The sequence below is a fragment of the Plutella xylostella genome, chromosome 12 (assembly GCF_932276165.1).
Source record: "Plutella xylostella chromosome 12, ilPluXylo3.1, whole genome shotgun sequence".
NCBI lineage: Eukaryota > Metazoa > Arthropoda > Insecta > Lepidoptera > Plutellidae > Plutella > Plutella xylostella.
Window position 1 is genome coordinate 8,417,814 of NC_063992.1, and position 19,839 is coordinate 8,437,652.

Here is a 19,839-nt window from a genome sequence, read left to right on the forward strand (position 1 = left end):
AACTCAATTTAAATTCAACACCGCTGTAACATCATTGGATCATCCAAGCCTATTAGGTAAGGTAAGCTAAGAGGGGCTGTTTCTTCTCTAATTATACTTTAATCTTAGATGGTAGAGGATTCGCAGATTTGAAAGGGGCGAAATAAAATTGGTTTCAATGGTGCCTGGTAGAAGGATGGCAGGGTAGGAGCCCGCCTGCGCGGCGCCGCCCCCGCGCCCCGCCGCCGCCGCGGCAGTCTCTGCCAGTCCGCCGCCGGCACCGCCGCATCGTCACCCTACTCACACTTCCGTCGTACAACTATATGCTGCATAGGTATTCATGAATTGAAAGTGACCATACAGGATTGTGGATTGTGTCTGTGAATGTGTAACTGACAGTGATTGTGTGAAGTGCTCCCGACTCTGGACTTCAGTGACGTTGGAATGTAAGTTGACGTGCTTTTTTATAGCGGACCTCGCGGTGTTTTGAGTTGAATGACTGGAGGTGCTGTTTCGCAGAAATCTTATTGAAAGAAAAGTGTGAGTTTTCGCGTCTTTTTTTCAATGGTTTTATTTATTAACGCAGTGTTACTGAGAAAAATAAGGATAAGAAAGAGGATGCAAATAACATAAAAAGCATTAAAGTACTGGTCTAAATGCCTTGTTTTTCTACAAATAACAGTACCTATTGTGTTTTTATTTTGTCAAGTACTCGTTAACTTTACCCATTGGGAACTGAACCAAAAATAATGACAGGCATTTTGATCCGCGGACGGTCATATTTTTTCCTCTCAACACAATACCTTTGAGACTTAGTCGTGTGTAAACCATTATACCTTTTTTACAACAATATCCTGGACATTTACATAAATTAGGTACAGTCCGTATACCGCTGTTATGTTCAACTGTACATACACATTTGACGTTGAGTGTATTGGTTTATTTTGTGAACCGTAATCACCTTTGAGTTATAATGTTTAGAATATGTTATTTCTGATCTCTTTGGATCCCATCCAACCCAATACATATACACATATACAGTAGGTACATGTACATATAATCTAGTACATATTTTTAGATCAATCGTTAGATTGGATGGACTGGATACGTACAATAAATACCTAATTGTATGTATATACTTACAAACTAGCTGCTGGTTGAAATACAACAATGGGGTACAGTACTAAATTGAACTGAAATGAACTATAAATAGGAACATCAAACATCTAAAACCAATGACTGCTCGTATAAAATGGGATAAAATCTTTCACTCTATGGATGCTCCTATGAAACGTTACTGAGAATGTACTTCATCATCATCTTAGCTTAGCATTTATTTTAGTAATCGTACAGACCTTACATAGGTCTCCCTTAGAGCGTCACAAAACTTTGTCGTCGCCCTTCCAGCCAGTATCGACAACATCGTTGGTCCAGCGGGGTGAAGGGCGTCCCACTCAACCCTTGCACGTTAGCGGCATATATGACCGGCCCTCTGCCACACATTATAATAAAAGATTTTTTTATTTTATTTTTATGTAGCCTGGGTTATGTCACTTGTGTCCCACTGCTGGGCAAAGGCCTCCTTATGAATTGACCACCGTTCCCGATCATAATAAAAGATAAAGCAATTTATAAAACATATTCAAAACTGCCCATAAATTCTCTTCAAATTGAGCTACGGTCGTTCGTGCTACGGATTGCTATGAAGTTGCTACGAGATGGCTACGCGGCTACGGGCTCGCTACGGCGGTAATCTCGCCCATTATCTTCTAACAAGGCTTTGGCTTCGCGGCGGCGCTCATTTAAAACCGGCGTTCAATTTACCTTTTCTCTTACATTTACCTGCACTCTTAAAATACTTACTATAATTTAAGTCGCAGGGTTACTGGAAAGCGGTAGCAATATAACTTTACTTATAATTCATTTTGCTGTATAAAGGAAACGGATGTTTCTATAGCACACACACGACACGCGCTAAATACTTTATTGTATATGTATAGCTACCTAAGTTCGCATGAAGCCTTTTATGTACGATGAAACCTGCATTGTTATGTGCAATCTTATCTTATGTAGGTGAAAATTAACCATCACCTCAATCCGCTTCATGCAAAATATTTATTGATGCGAAACTATTAAATCATACGACAAGTCAGTTTTCGTCAGCGTACTACTACTTAGTAGGTAAAACATGATTTATTTAAATCATGAAGGCGCACTGTACATCTTGCTCAAATAAGATATAACTTTTACTTTAAAATTACCCTGCCATTTAACAGCACTATCATATTACGTAACATACCTATACATTATGAGTTTTCACCAGGAAAAAAACGTTTCGATATAACGTGTATGAAATATTCATACGACGCAATAATGATGCCAGGCGTGTTCCCTCTAATGTCTTTCTTATACCTCTGAGGCGCGGGGCCATTAGGTATGCGACCTAAACATACTCGGGGCGCTTCAGAAATTCAGATAATAGCATCTTTTTAACAGGTGTGAGGCATTAACATACAATAAAACACGTACTTTAAGCCAATAATTTCATTATGTGATCTTGCAAAAGTAGTATACAGTAAACCTAAAGGGGGTGACTCAGGGGGTGGTCCTGAACAACATGTTTGTTCTACGACTTTTACTTTTAGTCGTAAAACAAAGGTTGTTCAGAATGACTATCTGAGTCACCCTTTTTAGGATTACTATACCTTTTGTTAGTAACAATATTATTAAGTGTGAAAATTAATTGAATATCAAATGTGTACATCATTCAAAAGATAACTTTTCAAATTAATTCGGTGAGCTAGGAAAGCTCCCGAAATGCTCTCTTGGATTTCGAAATGAGGGCGGCAGTTAATAGCCCGGAGCTATTAAAATTAATAACACAAATTAAATTTGTTTAAATTTATGCACGACTGCGTCCGCGAATGACTTATTTAAACAGGTTGGTGACTCGGCTACATCGGGAGACAGGGCAAAGTATTCATATAGAGGTACAAATATGCGTCAAACGTGATAAGGTCTCGCCACAATATCACATTACCTACGAAGTCATCGCAATACATATGTACGGTGGCCTGCGCCTAAAAATATACAGGCGGAGTTTTTAAAATAGCGATCCCTGATGATGAAGGGACCAACTAAATCCTGTTATAAATCCGAGGACGTGTTGTGTGTGATGTGTGTAGCAGTGGTTTTTATGTGGATGTACTTGAGAAGCATGTGAGCTTGAGATCGCTATTTTAAAAACTCCGCCTGTATACTTTTAGGCGCAGGCCACCGTACATACACACGTTTATTTGTTCATCGTCTGTTACTCAGATAGGTATATATATTTTATTTATGCTCAATATCAAATACGCATTAGTGAAAACACAAATCGTTTATGCATGTGCCTACTCATACGTACGCATACGTTTGCCATTTCACAACATTTTCCGGAGGGAAACATGCGATCGGTAACTGTAGACGATGTCGATCTGTCAAATTCCCTGGAGTCTGCGGGAGTTTCCTCACAATGTTTTCCTTCACCGAGAAACAGTGTCAAATAACCGAGCTTTTTGCATCTGGACAGGGATGGATGGAGTCTGTTTTCATCGGATAAAACATAAAAAGTCAAGTCTTTTTCTTTATTGCGTGGAATGCATCTGATTTTATATATCCCTTTTTCTTCCTTACATTAATGATATTTCAATGCTTGAAAGAAATTTAATGATTGCTATTTTAACATCTCATCAATATTAATTAATAAATAACTTATATTAATTAATCATCTATTAATGATTATTGTTGTTGTATACTCATAGATTCTAACATAACAGTTATTTTGTAGCTGAATACAGTCATGATACATGATAGTGTGTAGGTAAGTTTAAATTTTATACTAGGTTCCATGATTGTCATTGTATAGACCTACAAAATACACACACACACATCTGACCTGCGTATAACCAATATTAGACACGTAAACACGTAACTTTTTCTTGCCTTTTTTCTAAGAATACAATCTAATGACGCATGAAACTCTATGCCGAATTACTAAAAAGGGTCGAACGAAGCCTCAATATGATACTCACGTATCGAACCGTATAGGTTCGCAGACCTTTAATGTTCAGATATCTACTGAGTAAGACCTGTAAGAAATTATAGTTCTCTATAATATATAATGTAAGTTTTTACTTTGAACTTTTGTTTCTTTTATATCATTTGAAATTGATAGAGTACTCTTTATTTGTACACCAAAAAATAATTAACAATTTTACATAGACACTTAACTAGGGTACAAAAGGCGGTCTTATCGCTTATAACGATCTCTTCCAGACAACTTTATCACATCTATAATCCTGGGCAAACACACTATAACTCAAGTATCAATCCAAAATATGTAAATATGTGAACTATTTTAGAGCCGTAATTAATTACAATTTTGGTGAGAGTATAGACGTCTTTACACGCTGCTTCTTACTCACGTGACCTCGTTTCTCTCGACCTTGAATACCTAAACATAAATTGATTAATTTCAGCAGAAGCGCGAATAACTAGTATAAATACACACTATTACACAAGTTATTTGGTTACAAAGCAACTTACATGAAGCTTTTACTAATGTGATTCTGATGATTAAGATACACCCGAGTCAGCGTATTTCTATGTTTTTCAATTTAGTATGCGAGATAAAAGAATAAACATTTAATTTTCCGTTCATCGCACAAAATTCTTAATTTTTGTGTTGCAGAGAGTTTATCCGTGCTCAAAACCAGACGTAACTATCAGTGGTAGCTTTCTTTTTTGTTTCCGTCTCAACAACATTACTACCTACTTATTTTTGCTGCGTATATTAACCAAGTATCTATTGTTGCGTAAGAGGGATGTTATCGGGAATATCTTATAGTTTTATTTCTTATTCGTATCCCGCATTCCCCTTACTTTGTCGTCCCGTATTTGTCTGTCGAGTATCCCGTTCTTTTTTTAGTGTTGCCACTTTAGCTTTTTCCTACAAATTGATTTACACGTGAGGGACTTTTATTTGATTGTCCAACGAATGTGTTTCGGGAAACGGTGTTGTAAACGTAATATGATTTGAAAAAATGTACCTACAGTTCACGTAATTAGCAACTTGGTTATTTCTTTATCGCATACTTTAACAGAATAAAACCCTTTAATATTCGAAACGTAACTGCCCATAAATTATCCGCTATATGAGAAATCAGTTCTACATACTAAGAGTACCTAAACCAAAAACCGAATTCATAATAATTGTCAGCAGTTAATCCGTTTCAAAACTACAAGGGCACAGTCACACAGCCACACAAATAAAAACCCCTTTGCGGGCGTTTTCAAATGGGTCACAAAGTCACAAAAATAATAAGGAGGTTTTTTTCAGCTCGCAACCCAGTAATCTGGCAACCCCGACGTGGCGGTTCCACTTGATTTTACTTGCTAATGCGCCTTCTCCAAAGACACCCAACAACACCTCTCTGTGGTGAGAGTGATGAGACATTTGTACGCGCGTGTACACTTCTTTCACTTTTATATATCGATTTTGTAATTTCTCTTTTGTATTCATGAAATTCGTAGGTGCCTGATTAAGGCCGCTCTGTTATTTTAGGTTCTACTGGTCCCTTTAATTCATCATCATTTGTTTTTTCTCGATACAAAGCTGCCGCCAAATGTATAATTCAAGGTCTGTTGTTTTGAGCATATAAGAAAGATTGACTCGAGTAATTTGTGTGTTTCAATATTGTTTTAAACTTAAATTATTTATCCATAATTATTATATATTTCATATTTTACAGCTAAAAGCTCACGTCAGTAGATTTTTAGCATTGCTCACTTAGCAAAAATGCTTAGTCAATGTTGACATCGCGTATCGATAGCAATTTGGGGTCGTAACAAAGACTCGAGGGCTGGCTTAGTTTGTACTTAGCAATAATCCCTTTTGTTTCACGAGCAGCGGATGACCTCAGTATGGGCGGCCTTGTCCTAAACACTCAGACCCGAGTCTCGGGGAGGCACTTGCTTTATTGTTTCACTGGCCTTAAACTAGATTCTGTTTTGTATAAATATGCATGCAGAAGTTGCATCTGTAATGAAACAAGAAAGTGGTCTCTAACAATAAGCATCATATTCCATTCGTTTTTTATCACTACTAGGTGGGTATACCTAGTTTAATGTAGGTTTTAATTATAATGTCGCTACTCAACAATTTTGTTGTCACTCCAATATAAATATGTAGCGAATATACTTAGGCACCATTGGACCTAAGGCCCAAGCGTAGGTACTACGCTAACAAAACTGTAACTTTGTTCAGCACGTCAAGCTCTATGTAAAAGAAGTTTCCGTTTCGTTAGCGTAGTACGCTTGGGCTTTTGGCTACGGCTTCTGAGTATAAAAAGCTCGATATTTGCTTACACCACACAATGTAACATCCTTGTGTAGTAAACTTTAGATAAATTGCCAAGTTGACCGAGTTCCGAGTTGAAGGTAATAAATTTACCCACACGACGTGAGGACTCTATTAGTCAAATCGCCCTGCGTTTACCCCGAATATGCATAAATCACGTGGACCGATCTTATCGCCCCTGATCGACTTTTGATCGACCGCTATTCGCCAACGTCAAGCCAACCGTCGGTAAATCGATTAACACATTTGAATTTAGCGCGCGATAGCATTAAATAATCTGAATACGTAATACCGTTTTGACGTCAAAATCGTAAATTGATTGTCGTTTGTTTGAATACGAATGTTGTAAACTCCTATTAGTCTCCTGCTGAGGTTTGGCTTCATTTATTAATTTATAATAGAAACCTTATCTGAAGCATTCATAATTATGAAAATTATAACGAAGAGCTGTCTTTTGAAAGTATAATTACGAAGAGCCCACGTTTTAAAGTAAGTAGGTATAACCTTAAAACTGCAGGCGTAATTTATCAACGTTGAATGTAGAATGATATGCAAATTCATCCTAAAGTGCCGGGACTACAATAAAACTCAAACTGCTGCGGTGCTGTTCGGCTACCAGCTATAAAATCAACCTTAAATCTGTGGAACGGAACATTAACACGGCGCCACCTGGTTGTTATTCACCGAACTATATATTTTTCCGTCTCACGCCAAATTCACTCAAACTCATATCTATCTTTGGCGTAAGTAGTCTTAGTAAACCATCATTTTTAAAGCTTCGCTCGGCTTTTTACTCTATGTTAGAACTAGAATAAGTACTTGCTTACGTCAGTGTCTTGTTTTATGTCTGCAACCAGAGGACGAAGTTTATTGTTACCATAGGATTTATGAGGTCAGAGTGAGTACATATCAGGATTGTGAATTAGATAGATTTGCTTCCAATATTCAAGATTGAACATGAACAGTTTAATTGGTCGTTATCTTTTACACGATTTAGTCGGTTTAGTCATAAATAAATATTATTATACGTTTATAATAAATAGGTGTTTGATTCAAATTGGAATTTTAGAATGGTACTTACTTTTAGTAACTGATTGCAATATTTCAATTGCGTATGACACAATTTAATGCAGATATAAGAGTCTAGTATTAAAGCCCTATGTAAATTGACTTATATTGCTTAATAATTTATTCCCCATTGAATTCGAATATCACTGCAAACTTTATGCTAATTTAATAGCCGTGATGCCAAATTCCCCTTTAGATATAATTTAGATTATATTAATTTAACACAACGTGAAATAAATCATGATCTATTGTGAATTATTTATCAAAGTTTTTTAGTTAAAGGAGGCTTGAATTACGAATCACAAAATGATACCACGCCTTTACTAATCAATAGAATAAATATTTCTTTTTTTAAAACCACAGCGATTGTTCTAAATTAACCTTACCTAGCGTTGCCGTTGTTTTTATTTATTCATTTTGAATGTCTAAAACTTTGTGCGCACTGTTTTTTTTTTGTAGAGCGATATTTTTGTCGCAGAAATATAACATATGAGTTTGTATATCGGTGCGCGTATAAATGAGTATACTCGTATGCGATAAAAATCGCGTGAAAATTATGTAAATAGCGCAAAATAAAAATCGAGTCACAAAAAGTAAAATCGCAGTGCGCGCAGGCTTTAGTAATCGAGGAGCACATAAGCTTTCAAACACATTTAAATAACCATGAAACATATCACTCTCCCACTGTCGTACCAATGCGAATGCCAGTCATCAATCTAAAAAATGACACAATACACAAAACAAGCATCAAAACATTTTAACATTCATTACTGACATCTCAAATACAAATATCGTCTCACAAATAGCTCAAGCCCGATGATCGATCATTACTCACGAGACAGAAATCGGAGAAGGGTTTTGTAGCTGTCAGGCAGTTTTGTGACGACGCTCCCCTTTTTCTTATATTTTCTCTCAAGTTTTTTTTCTACATGAGACCACTCAAGCTGAGAGACGTAAAGCCTGAAAAAACGCGGTTGATTCGTCGCCGCATTTTCAGGATTGTACTCCGTCGCCGGGACTTTTGTGAAAGAAAATGTTTTAGCACAAAAACGAACTTACCTAGTTGTTTGTTTAAGGTGTTTGCGGTTGTTATCACGCAGTTTTCTTTTTTTTTACCTCCTTGAACATTTCTTCCTTGTTCGCAGGACTCACCCACATATCATTCCGAAACTTTTACCAGATTTTTCAATATACCTACCTATTTTTGGAGCTCGTATAATAGGATTTACTGACTGGGTAACAAAGTGGGAGTTGCGAAACTATGTCTATTGAAGTTGAGGTTAAATTAACATTTGATGGTGTCTTATAATCTAAAGAGGTATTCGTTCATGTGATTCGGCTAGGGGGTTCCTTATTCTTCTTCTTAGCGCGTATGTTACTAACAAAGAGTGTTTGTAACATTGAAGAAAGGATTAGCCAGTTATATTAGTAGTCAGTCGTTATCTGTGTGGGTCTTGAACACACATGATTAGATATAGTTACATCACTCTTTTGTGCACCCTACACTCGTATTGTTATTTATTATATAAGCTATTATTGCAAGATTCACTTCGCCCAGTTTTCCCGTGGGAATTCCGCATCTCTCTCATACCTCAATCAATTTATATAAATATCACGGAATATGAACGCGCATTTCAGTACCAACCTTTCCCGCTATTCAAAACAATGTAATGTAAAAGGCCTATTGGCTGCACCAGTACCATTAAAATGTTTCACCCGTAGCCATTAATGTCCTATAGCGATATTGTATTCAGTTATCTTTTTTGTCTGTGCGCCAAAAACTAGAAATTTTCCAATCCTGAACACATTGAAAATCGATGAAACCTTGTTTATCTACTACGTACGGTGGCCTGAGCCTAAAAGTATACAGGCGGAGTTTGGAAAATAGCGATCCCTGATGATGAAGGGACCAGCTACATCTGTTATAAATCCGGGGACATGTTGTGTGTGATGTGTGTAGCAGTGGTGTTTATGTGGATGTGCTTGAGCAGCATGTGAGCTTGAGATCACTATTTTAAAAACTCCGCCTGTATACTTTTAGGCGCAGGCCACCGTACATATCTACAAAAAATACAATTTCTAAATGCTTTATATATTTGGCTATCTAGCTATTACAAGCCAAGGCAGGAGCAAAAAATATTATTTTCTGGTACATTTATTCTACTGTAAAATACAGAATCCATCATCAAACAGCTTAAACATGAGTAGGGTAAGCTACAGCGAAAATTATTACGTCCAAAATTTCGAGCTCGCAATTTACTCCTCTTAAATTAATTTAGTAACAAGCGTTAATAGTTATTTTTAAACTTTTACAGAAGCCACGGTGGCGGCCGACGGTTTTCTGAACAAACTTGTATAAAATATACGTAGCTAGCTACACATCGAGGAGTTTCAAAAATGTTTTAATTAGTTTTGAAGCGTGCGATGGAGTCAGGTGACGGTGGCGGAATGCTTTAAGTTCAGTTCACAAAGTTAAGCTGTTGCTATCGGATTACGGTGAAATATTTTCTGTTTTATGTATATTTATAAGAGCCGAGGTCGCATATTGGGGAACACAACGCCGATCTAGATTTTAGATGAGTTTGAAAGCAATTTTGCCCGCAGCCGTAACGTGTTGGGAATAAAAACACCATATCTGATACTTTATCTGAGTTTTTTAAATAGTAGAATGAAACAATACCTACATTAAGAAGCATGGTATACATGAAATAGATAGGTACTGTTTTGTACCTCTTCTGTCACTAAATAGAACGTGATACAATAGTAAGGTTCACTATTACGTAAGACAACCTATCGTTTCCAAAGAAATATAAATGTATGGTACTTTACGCTAATTGGATAGTTATCATTGATAACCAGGTTTCTGTGCAGAAATGTAGGTATAACAATTTTGATCTCAAAGTTGCCCTTTACAGGACACATACAAACGAGAGAGTATCCGCAAACTACTACTCTGGGGATATCAGTTCTAAGCAGGATGTGTTACCGAGTACTTAAAACTGTAGTACAAATAATTTTCGATACTTGTTTACCATTTTGTTAGCTTGAATTCATGGATTTGTAACTTTTCGTAAAGACCTACATAACTTTGTTACTTCGAAAAATGCTGATATTTTATTTCCCACCGTTAAAAGTTCTGATTGTTTCCACTTAAATGGCGCTAATCAAAATCAGCTCTTTTTTATTCATTTGATGAAAGAAAAGGTCGAAACTGTAAATACAAATGAAAGTAGGGCTCGCGGGGACCAATTTAATCGTAATTGTAGGGGCTTTGCGGTGAGACTTAGCAATTATTTATTTTTTGTATGTTTTTTTAGGATGAAATAAATGACTAGCGCCAAGTCGGATAGCGCAAAAACAAATTGGTCGACGCGATTGCCTCTGTGAGACCGTTGTGTTTATGGCTCTCTGCCAGAGGGGCTTTAATTGGGCTTATCGAGAACACATTAAGAATTTCTACCCCAGTGCTGGTTGTTCTTTGGGATTTCCGCGGGAGGGCCCGAGCTGTACGCAGACTGCCGCAATGATGCAGTACGAAATCGATACCTTTAATAGGGGTTGCTATAACTTGCTACATAAATTTATAAAGGTGGATTATTTTCGATTAGGTATTGTATGCTATTCTATAGAACAAAAATAATAAAATGGAGTTGGACGGGTCCAACCGCTGATCCGATCCAAATGCCATTGAACTTATCATAGACGCAAAATTTTCTATTTTGACAGATATATAGGGTGTCCCATAAGTTAACGTAATCCCGTTAGAAGATGATTCAAATGGTCATTCTAAGGAACTTGTACTTATTTTGCTAAATAAAAAACATACAAGTACCAAACTATGAGAAACATCATCTCAAATCATAATGTTATCGTCTACACATCCAAGAAACACTTTAGCGGTGAATTTCTATCTGGAGAGCGTACTTAAGTTCAGCTGCTTGAATTTTAATGAACCTGTTAATTACTAAAACAGACTTGCAAATTGCCCTTTTAGTGTGTGTGAGAGATGAAGGTATTGCCCCATAGGCCTTCCTTCGTGGAGAGACAATCTTAAACATAGTTTTTTAGATTTGCCTAATATTCGCTAAAAGATGTGGGAAACTGGCCGTACGGCAAGCTGCGAATATTTTTTCAGCCGCCATCTTGGTATTATCCGACCAAAATTGAGAAATTTTAGATTTTTCTTGATAACTTCGATATAACCGGTGATTCTGTGTATAATTCGAATCAATGTAAATATGTATACTATGAAAACATTATAATATTTCGATTAAAGTCAAACTACATGACTTTTGACCACATACTGCCATTTTAAATAACTCTATCTACCGATGTTAGTTGTTATTATGTATGTTTTATGTTAGTGGTAGTTACTTTCATACTATTTTGACGCATTAAAAGTTACCTGTCAAAATCGTATGAAAAACTACCCGTCATCGGTAGATAGAGTTATTGAACTCGTAAATTAATTTGACAATAGTTGACATTCACCGACGATAATACGATGAATATTTTATAAAGTAACCTTAATAACTAATGTCTTGTAGGTACATTCTAAATTTAATCATCTCGAAAGTCTGAAGTCTTGAGTTCAATCCTGGACGGATCAGCGTTTCAATTGTTTACCTTGTCAGAGGGTCACAAAGGGATGACGATTCAATTAAGACTGAAATATTATGGCCACCAACATCCGGATATAATAAAATAATTCATTAATATTGGTCATTCAATATTCCATCTCTATTTTTGCTTTCCATTGAAACTAGTAGTCAATATTTTGTGAATATTTTTTTTGTAAAATATTAATTTATTTCGTAAAAACCAAAATGACTTTTGCCGTTTGATTGACAGCTTGTATTGTAACCTAACCAGTGGATTAATTAATGTCCTGGACTAATATTTGATATCTCCGTTTGGATTTAGTGAGATTCATCTATTTGATATACAGGATGAGTCTTTCATAGGTGCACATCCGGAAGTATGTCACAGAGCTTTTCATTCTGAACAACATTTATTATATTCTATTCTATTGGGTGACCTTGGGATATTCCCTAAAAAATATCGACAGTGTCACGTAAACAACCATTTTTTGTATGGGGAAGCATCATTTTTTTCGTTATATCCCAAGTTCATTATAACAAAAGTTGTTCAGAATGAAGAGCTCTGTAATATACTTCCGTATATGCACCTATGAATGACTCACCCTGTATATATAGTATATATAAAAGCAATTTTAAAGACACAGATGGACGCTCGGAGTATGGTAAACTCGAACCGTATTTCGATATATTGAAACCTTTGGCGATCATAATAAGTAGCTCATAAGACTATCCTAACTAATATTATAAATGCGAAAGTAACTGTGTCTGTCTGTCTGTCTGTCTGTCTGTCTGTCTGTCTGTTACTCTTTCACGCCAAAACTACTGAACGGATTTGGATGAAATTTGGTATACATACGGTCTAGACCCTGGGAAAGAACATAGGCTACTTTTTATCCCGGAATTCCCACGGGAAAACTTTTTAAGGCGAAGCGAAGCGCGCGGGAACAGCTAGTATACTATATATTAATAAAAATATGGAAACAAACCGTACCAACCGAGCAGACTATATGAACCTAATAATTAATCACATAACCTCCTAGCAGTGGCACGGAACACAACAATAAATAACAACACATCATCAATAATGATTGACAAACATACGATATATTACGTACTTTCAAGTGTCATTGAGTGGTTGGTAAATGATAATGATTAATTCACGAAGGCATTTATGAAAATGTTGCTTTTTCATTAATGACCAACCTAATTAAACATCCCGTTACAAAATAAACAATGAGTTTAACGTACTCGGTTAATCACAACGCTCGATATAAAATCTCGAAATGATGTTTGACTTTTCACGGAATGTTTTTGAAATGTTTTACCCGGCGTGTCGCAGTTTAACTTAATAAACAAACAAAACTAACTATTTTTGTTTGCTTAGTCAGCGTAACAATAGTTGGACCGAATTCAAAGCAACATGATTGTTTCAGTGTTTTCACGTTTCATAATTATATTAAAAGTCATACACATAGCACCATGCATAAAGTTCAAGAACATTACATTGTGTCATTAGCTCTAAGAACGATATATTTTGTCATGCTCATGGTTTTGATGGACTTTATCGCACAAACACAAACAGAAATCATACATAAATGGGCGTCCTTATTATCATGAGTGATATTATTATTAAATAATTATAAGAAATAAAGATAACATTAATAATCAAACTCGTTAAAAAATTGTTTTGGTTCGCCATAGAAACTTTATTAACACAAGTGTTTAGAATTTAGAATGATCCCTTGAGCCATAATGTAGCGGCTTTATAATACATTTGTAACAACCTGTATACATTTTTTTATCCGTGCTTGGATAATGGATATTAGGTATAATAATCGTGTATAAGCTCAGTGCATGCTGCGTCGTTGCATCGAAACACCTGAGTTAATTGCCTGTTACGGCCACTTCTTATGATTTACAGCCACAAATTAGTTTAATATTACTAAGTTTGCTCGTTCATCTTACTCCGAGCTCGGGTAACTCTGCTCATTAGCTAATTTCATTAAGTTTCTGGTGATTTTTGTAATTGTTCTTTTACAAAGTATGTTATAAAGAACTATAGATTAAGAATTTAGTTAAACCAAGGTAACCAAATTAGTTTTTTTATAGATTAAATTATACGTAGCATTTTCGTAGCTGTTGCAGCAATTTCGTAGCACGCGTAGCATTGAGGTAGTACTGGTAGGTCTGTGAACTTGGCAGCAGAAAATTCGGCAGCAATTTTTAGTACCGCCGAATATGTTTTTCCAAATAAGCCAATCCACCACAATTCTGTTAGCACTGCATGATAGAGAATACTTCAATGAACTTATAGACATATAAAACATTTAACAGAGTGCTCCGAGAGATTAATAAAGTCACAATTACTAAACGGCGTAGCGTGCGCCTTATAAAGTGCAGCTAGCAGCAGTTACACCTCCCATTCTTGGTACTTTGCTAAGTTGCTGCTGAGGGGTGAGTGCGCATGACGTGACTCATACATAGTTGCTGCTATGTCGCCGTAAAGTAATTGTAATGTAATTAATCTCTCCGAGCACGCTGTTACATGTGTTATATGTCTATACGTTCATTGAAGTATTCTCTAGCATGTAGTGCTAAAAGAATTTGGGTAGATTGGCTTATTCTTCATAATTATGAAACAATAGTCGCCCATATAGGAAAATATGATGTTATGTTAATCAAGTTAAAACTTGATAGGAACAAAATCTACCACTCATCGAGTGTATGTAATAGATAGACGATGGTATATAGATCGTAGCAATAACTACTTTATGTACGTATGTGGTCAAGGGACTTCAAAATAATGAATTAAGTCAGCAACAAATTTTAATATGGCCGAAGAAATTGTACCTAATGCAATGAATCTCTCGGAGCACGCTGTAAAATGTGTTACATGTCTGTAAGTTCATTGAAGTATTCTCTATCATGCAGTGCTAACAGAATTGGGGTGGATTGGCTTATTCTTCATAATTATGAGACAATAGTCGCCCATATAGGAATTTCCATTATTATGTTATGTTAATCAAGTTAAAACTTGATAAGAACTAAATCTACCACTCATCGAGTGTATGTAATAGATAGACGATGGTATATAGATCGTAGCAATAACTATTTTATGTACGTATGTGGTCAAGGGACTTCAAAATAATGAATTAAGTGTAAGCAGCTAAAAAATGCTTTTGGCTCGGGAAGAAAGTGAAGGAACTTTTCACCATAGTAATTATCTGAACCGTAGCCTAGTTGGATGTAGCTCCATTTCAACTTAGAGGTTCGAGGATCGATTCCAGCTTAAGATCTTTTTTCTTTTTGTATTTTATTTTAATGGAGGTTACTTTCAACTTACAGTGAATGTGACCAGTTTATTTTTTATAGATTTATTTTGGTTTCTTAATATGTAAATAAAAGATGCCAAGACAAATTTATTTTATTTTATACAAATCCACATTAGAAACTACATCAACACAATCATGTTAAATTATTTTATATTGTTTATTATTGTTATAAGTAGGTATGATTATTATTAAGATCACAATGGTATTTCTAAATTTATTATTTTTTTTCTTACAAAATTCTTAGCCTACACTCGCGAGCAACCAAATCGACTCAAGCCTTGACGGCGCAAACATACATTAATACAAGTAAAATTATGAATAGAAATAATAAAAATGATATGTCATTTAAAAGCTTAAGATGTCAGCTTTAATTTGATATCATTATTATTGAAATCCATTCATCATTTTTGAAATAAATGATGTCTGAACGCAATTGTAGGAAAAACGGGAATTTAGGAAAAAAGGGTATGGGTATCGTATTATACAAATTAAACAAAAAATGTTAAGATAAAAATTTATTTATTTAAATCAATACTTTGTATTGCCCCCTCTTGCCCTAATTACAGCCTGCAGCCTGTTTCTCATAGACCTTATCAACTTTTTGACAGTTTCCTGAGGAATGCCGTCCCACTCCTCTAATAAAGCTGTCTTCAGCTCGTCCACGCTTGCAGGGACTGGATTCCTGGCCCGAACTCTTCTTTTGAGCTCGTCCCATAAGTGTTCGATGGGATTCAGGTCAGGACTGAGCGCAGGCCAGTCCATCGTGCGCAATTCCTTCTCTCTCAGAAACTGCCGACTGACTCGTGCCGTGTGGCAGCGGGCATTGTCGTGCATTAGCACGAAGTCTTCACCGACAAATTCTGCATAGGGCACAACATGACCGAGTAGAATGTCGGTGATGTACCGATCAGCTGTTAACCCGCCTCCTCGGCCGCCTCCAGGCACGAAAACAAGTGCGGTTTTTCCCTCTAGAGAAATACCAGCCCACATCATGCAGGAACCGCCGCCATATGCTACTGTTTCAGCGAAACAACATTGGGCAAATCGTTCCCCCGGACGCCGGTAGACCCGGCCTCTCCTGTCACTGCCATGCAGACACACTCTGCACTCATCAGTAAACAGGACCGACCGCCATTGCGCAATGCTCCAATCGAGATGCTCTCGAGCAAACTGAAGACGCGCTTGTCGGTGGCCTGCAGTCAATTTGGGGCCTGATGCAGGTCTTTTTGGTGTCAAGTTGGCTTCCTTCAAGCGTCTTCTCACTGTCCACTCGCTGACAGCCACTTGTCGTACACGTCTCAGTTCTTGCTGCACATCAACGCCCGTAAGGTGTCGATTGCGCAGCGAGGTTGAGACAATGAAGCGGTCGTCTCTCTCTGAAGTGCAGCGGTGGCGGCCCGTTCTTGGTCTTCGATTGAAGGCACCAGTCTCTTGGAACCGTCTGTATACTCGGGATACAGCAGACTGGCTCAAGTGGAGCTGGGCAGCGACTGCTCGCTGACTTAACCCTTGTTGCAGCAAGGCAACAACTTGAGCAGCTTCTTCTGGTGTGGTATCCATGGGTTTGCGAAAACAAGGAATACAATGCAACGAGATGTGTACCGGTCAACTTGCAACAAGCGACTGATAAGGTACACCGGATGTGGAAAGGTTTTATAGCGGGATCAGGTAGCGCAAGGCGTGGATTCCTAATGAGGTAATTAACACTGACGGGCAATTAAAATGCGTCATTAAATCTGCGCTTAGTTTTTTTTTATGGTATTGATCTTAATTGAAAGCCTAATTCTTCAGCTTTCGAATGACATATCACTTTTATATTTACCATTTATCGTTTTAGGAAAATCAATGTATATGTGCGCCGTGAAGGCTTGAGTCGATTTGGTTGCTCGCGAGTGTATATTCTATTCTGTATAGTGTGCTTATTAATAATAATCATAACTCATAGGTGAAATATCTCATAAAAGCGCCATGTATGTACATTTTAATTAACTATCTAGTACTCTATAAATAATATAATTCGTGCAAATGACGCAGACGCGATGTACTTATAATTAGCTATTATAATTAGCATTAGGCCACCTACGTATTTGATGATGAATTGATGACGCATCATGATGCTATGAGTATGAACTACTAAGTGTATCAATAAACATCAAAATCAACTGTACCGTATGACAACTTACTTTGAAATAATAATTACATTTATAATATATTGATCCAGTAGCTAGTTAAAATAATTTTATTTATCAGTGTACCTATGTAAATAAAAGTTACTGAGCCAAAATGTATTTATTTTGTTCAAATCCACATTAGAAACTATATCATCATATTAAATTATTTTTATTTTATTGCGATGAGTGTTGTTGCACCCAAGTGACCAACAGATGGCGATTGGAATTTCTATAGTCTCTTTCCTAGAATAACAAATTACCTATATGCTTTCTAAAGGCAGATATCACTGCTGACTAAATCATCTTGGAAAACAACAAAACTTTATAAAACTAATAATATTAATCATAAAAGTATTATTCCTCATATAAGTCTTTGAGTATTCTCATAATAATTCATTAACAATCAAGTTATTACATAATTATAGGAAATTAGAAAATCTCAGTTGGTAATTATTTATAATTAAGTAGTAATCTAGTAGTCTTTAAAAACTAACAAATTACCTATAATGTAGGGCCTTATAATCACAGTTAGTTTTTACAGATATGTGACGCTAATCTCGTCATTTTAAGTGTGGATGCAAGTCATGCAAGTCATGGCGTGCAAGTGTGTAGCCCACACGACTCGGCGATTTGGAATACTCAGCCGCTGAAAGGCTCTATATGCTCAAGGAAATTTTTTGGTGCGCCCACGACCGCGCCCACGACTGCGACCGAGTTTCTGAAATTTAATAATAAAAATATTATATTATAATTAATTATGATACGGATTTATTTGACAATATATCCACTATAGGTCCTATTAGGTACCATGTTGATGCATTTAAAGACATGTTTTTGTTATATTAATTACGATTCATTAATGAATTACAATTAGGAATACTATCTACCTTTTTCTGCTTCTATGAATGCCATTAATCTGGCATTGTGTCCCTCATTTACAGCAGTTTGTGTATTTACTGCTGCAGCTACCATTTTCATGGCTTCCGCCTTCTCGCTATCGCATTGTATCTGCTCGCACTGCAAAACCATCAAGTCTCCTTTGGCTTCAGCCTCTGTGCCTCTGGGAGTTCCTGAAATTTTGAAAGATGTTTAATGGATCAAAATAAATTAAGTTTTTTTTAATCTATACTAAGGCTTATATCTATCCAGTGCTTATAACACTTTTATTCATTAATAATTATACAAACTTACACATAATTTCAATTCTGTCGGGCAAAGCACTATTTGTAGCAACAGCACCAGCACTAGTCCCAGTGGCTGTTGCTGGCGGTGCGGCATTCTCGTCACCAAGGGGAAGCATCTGTAATTTAAGGGGTAGCACCAAATTATTACCCTATCATTGATAGTCAAAGAAAGCAGCCCGCTGTAAGAACTTTCTAAAGGGCGCTCCACATTCACGCGAGAATCTCCGGAGATTCTCTGCGAGTACTGTAGGGAGAACTTCTTTGGGTACACACTCTCACAAAGTTCTTAAATAGTTCTCACTACAGTTCTCGCGTTCGATGACGATGGACGCCACAAAGTACACAATTACTTCCGTTCAAGTCGGCGGCGCGCGCGCTACGTTCTCGCCTGTTCTGACGTTCTCGCGCTCCTTTGTCTCGCGCCAAAATACCGACAAAAAGTGGAGTAAAGCTGGGGAACAACGCGAGAACTTGAGAAATCGCTTCCACATTCACGTTTCTCACATGTTTCTCGCGTTCTCGGGAGATTCTCTTGAGAATGTGGAGCGCCCTTTAGGCAGCTGGGTGCTTCCAGGCTGGGTGTGGAAGTATAATCACAATGTACAACAGTCATGTGCAGTGTAACCAACTGGATAAGCATAAGTAGCTTTGTCAGTAGTAATTCTAAAACAATTCGACATAAGTAAATAAATTTAATATTAGGTACAATACCTTCTGAGTATCGCAATCTTTATATTCAAACCATCTAGGTATATGATACTTACTTTGGATACTTCTTTTCAAACAGTAAACATAAGAAACTTCTTTTCAAACAGTTCAGACAATTTCGGCTAAAGTTTTCAACAGAAAAAAAATATGGTAAATGTCAAAAGTGACAATACTTTTCTTCAACGTTGAATAAAAAAGTCGTTCCTCCATACTTGATAAGATTAATATCGATTTTAAATCCCACAAAATAAGTTGTTGGAATAAATTGTTTATTGAAATTTTCATTTATTCATATTAAAATATCGATAAAATTCTCGTATAAATTTATCAACAAAATAAAATCCAATGATTCGTAAAGAACTGCTTTTATAATCATAAAATGTGATAATATTAATG

At 36.5% G+C, this 19,839-nt stretch overlaps 1 protein-coding gene and 1 long non-coding RNA gene across 6 annotated transcripts in view; one reads left to right on the forward strand and one right to left on the reverse strand.

Annotated features, from left to right (window-relative positions):
* The first annotated feature begins 251 nt into the window (after window positions 1-251).
* LOC105385220 overlaps window positions 252-19,839 on the forward strand; it is a 46,878-nt gene continuing 27,290 nt past the window's right edge. The window contains exon 1 of the mRNA XM_011555555.3: window positions 252-425. The gene's annotated coding sequence lies outside the window, so the exon portion shown is untranslated. The remainder of the gene's footprint in view (window positions 426-19,839) is intronic.
* On the reverse strand, window positions 17,329-19,514 carry LOC119694103. Of its 5 annotated transcripts, none has more exons than XR_007266830.1 (4): window positions 19,500-19,514; window positions 18,743-18,851; window positions 18,439-18,621; window positions 17,329-18,269 (listed from the first exon to the last, which is right to left on the reverse strand). It is a non-coding gene; the product is annotated as an uncharacterized LOC119694103 (long non-coding RNA). The 5 variants fall into 5 exon arrangements; XR_007266829.1 differs by lacking the exon at window positions 19,500-19,514 and adding an exon at window positions 19,447-19,490; XR_007266828.1 differs by lacking the exon at window positions 19,500-19,514 and adding an exon at window positions 19,240-19,416.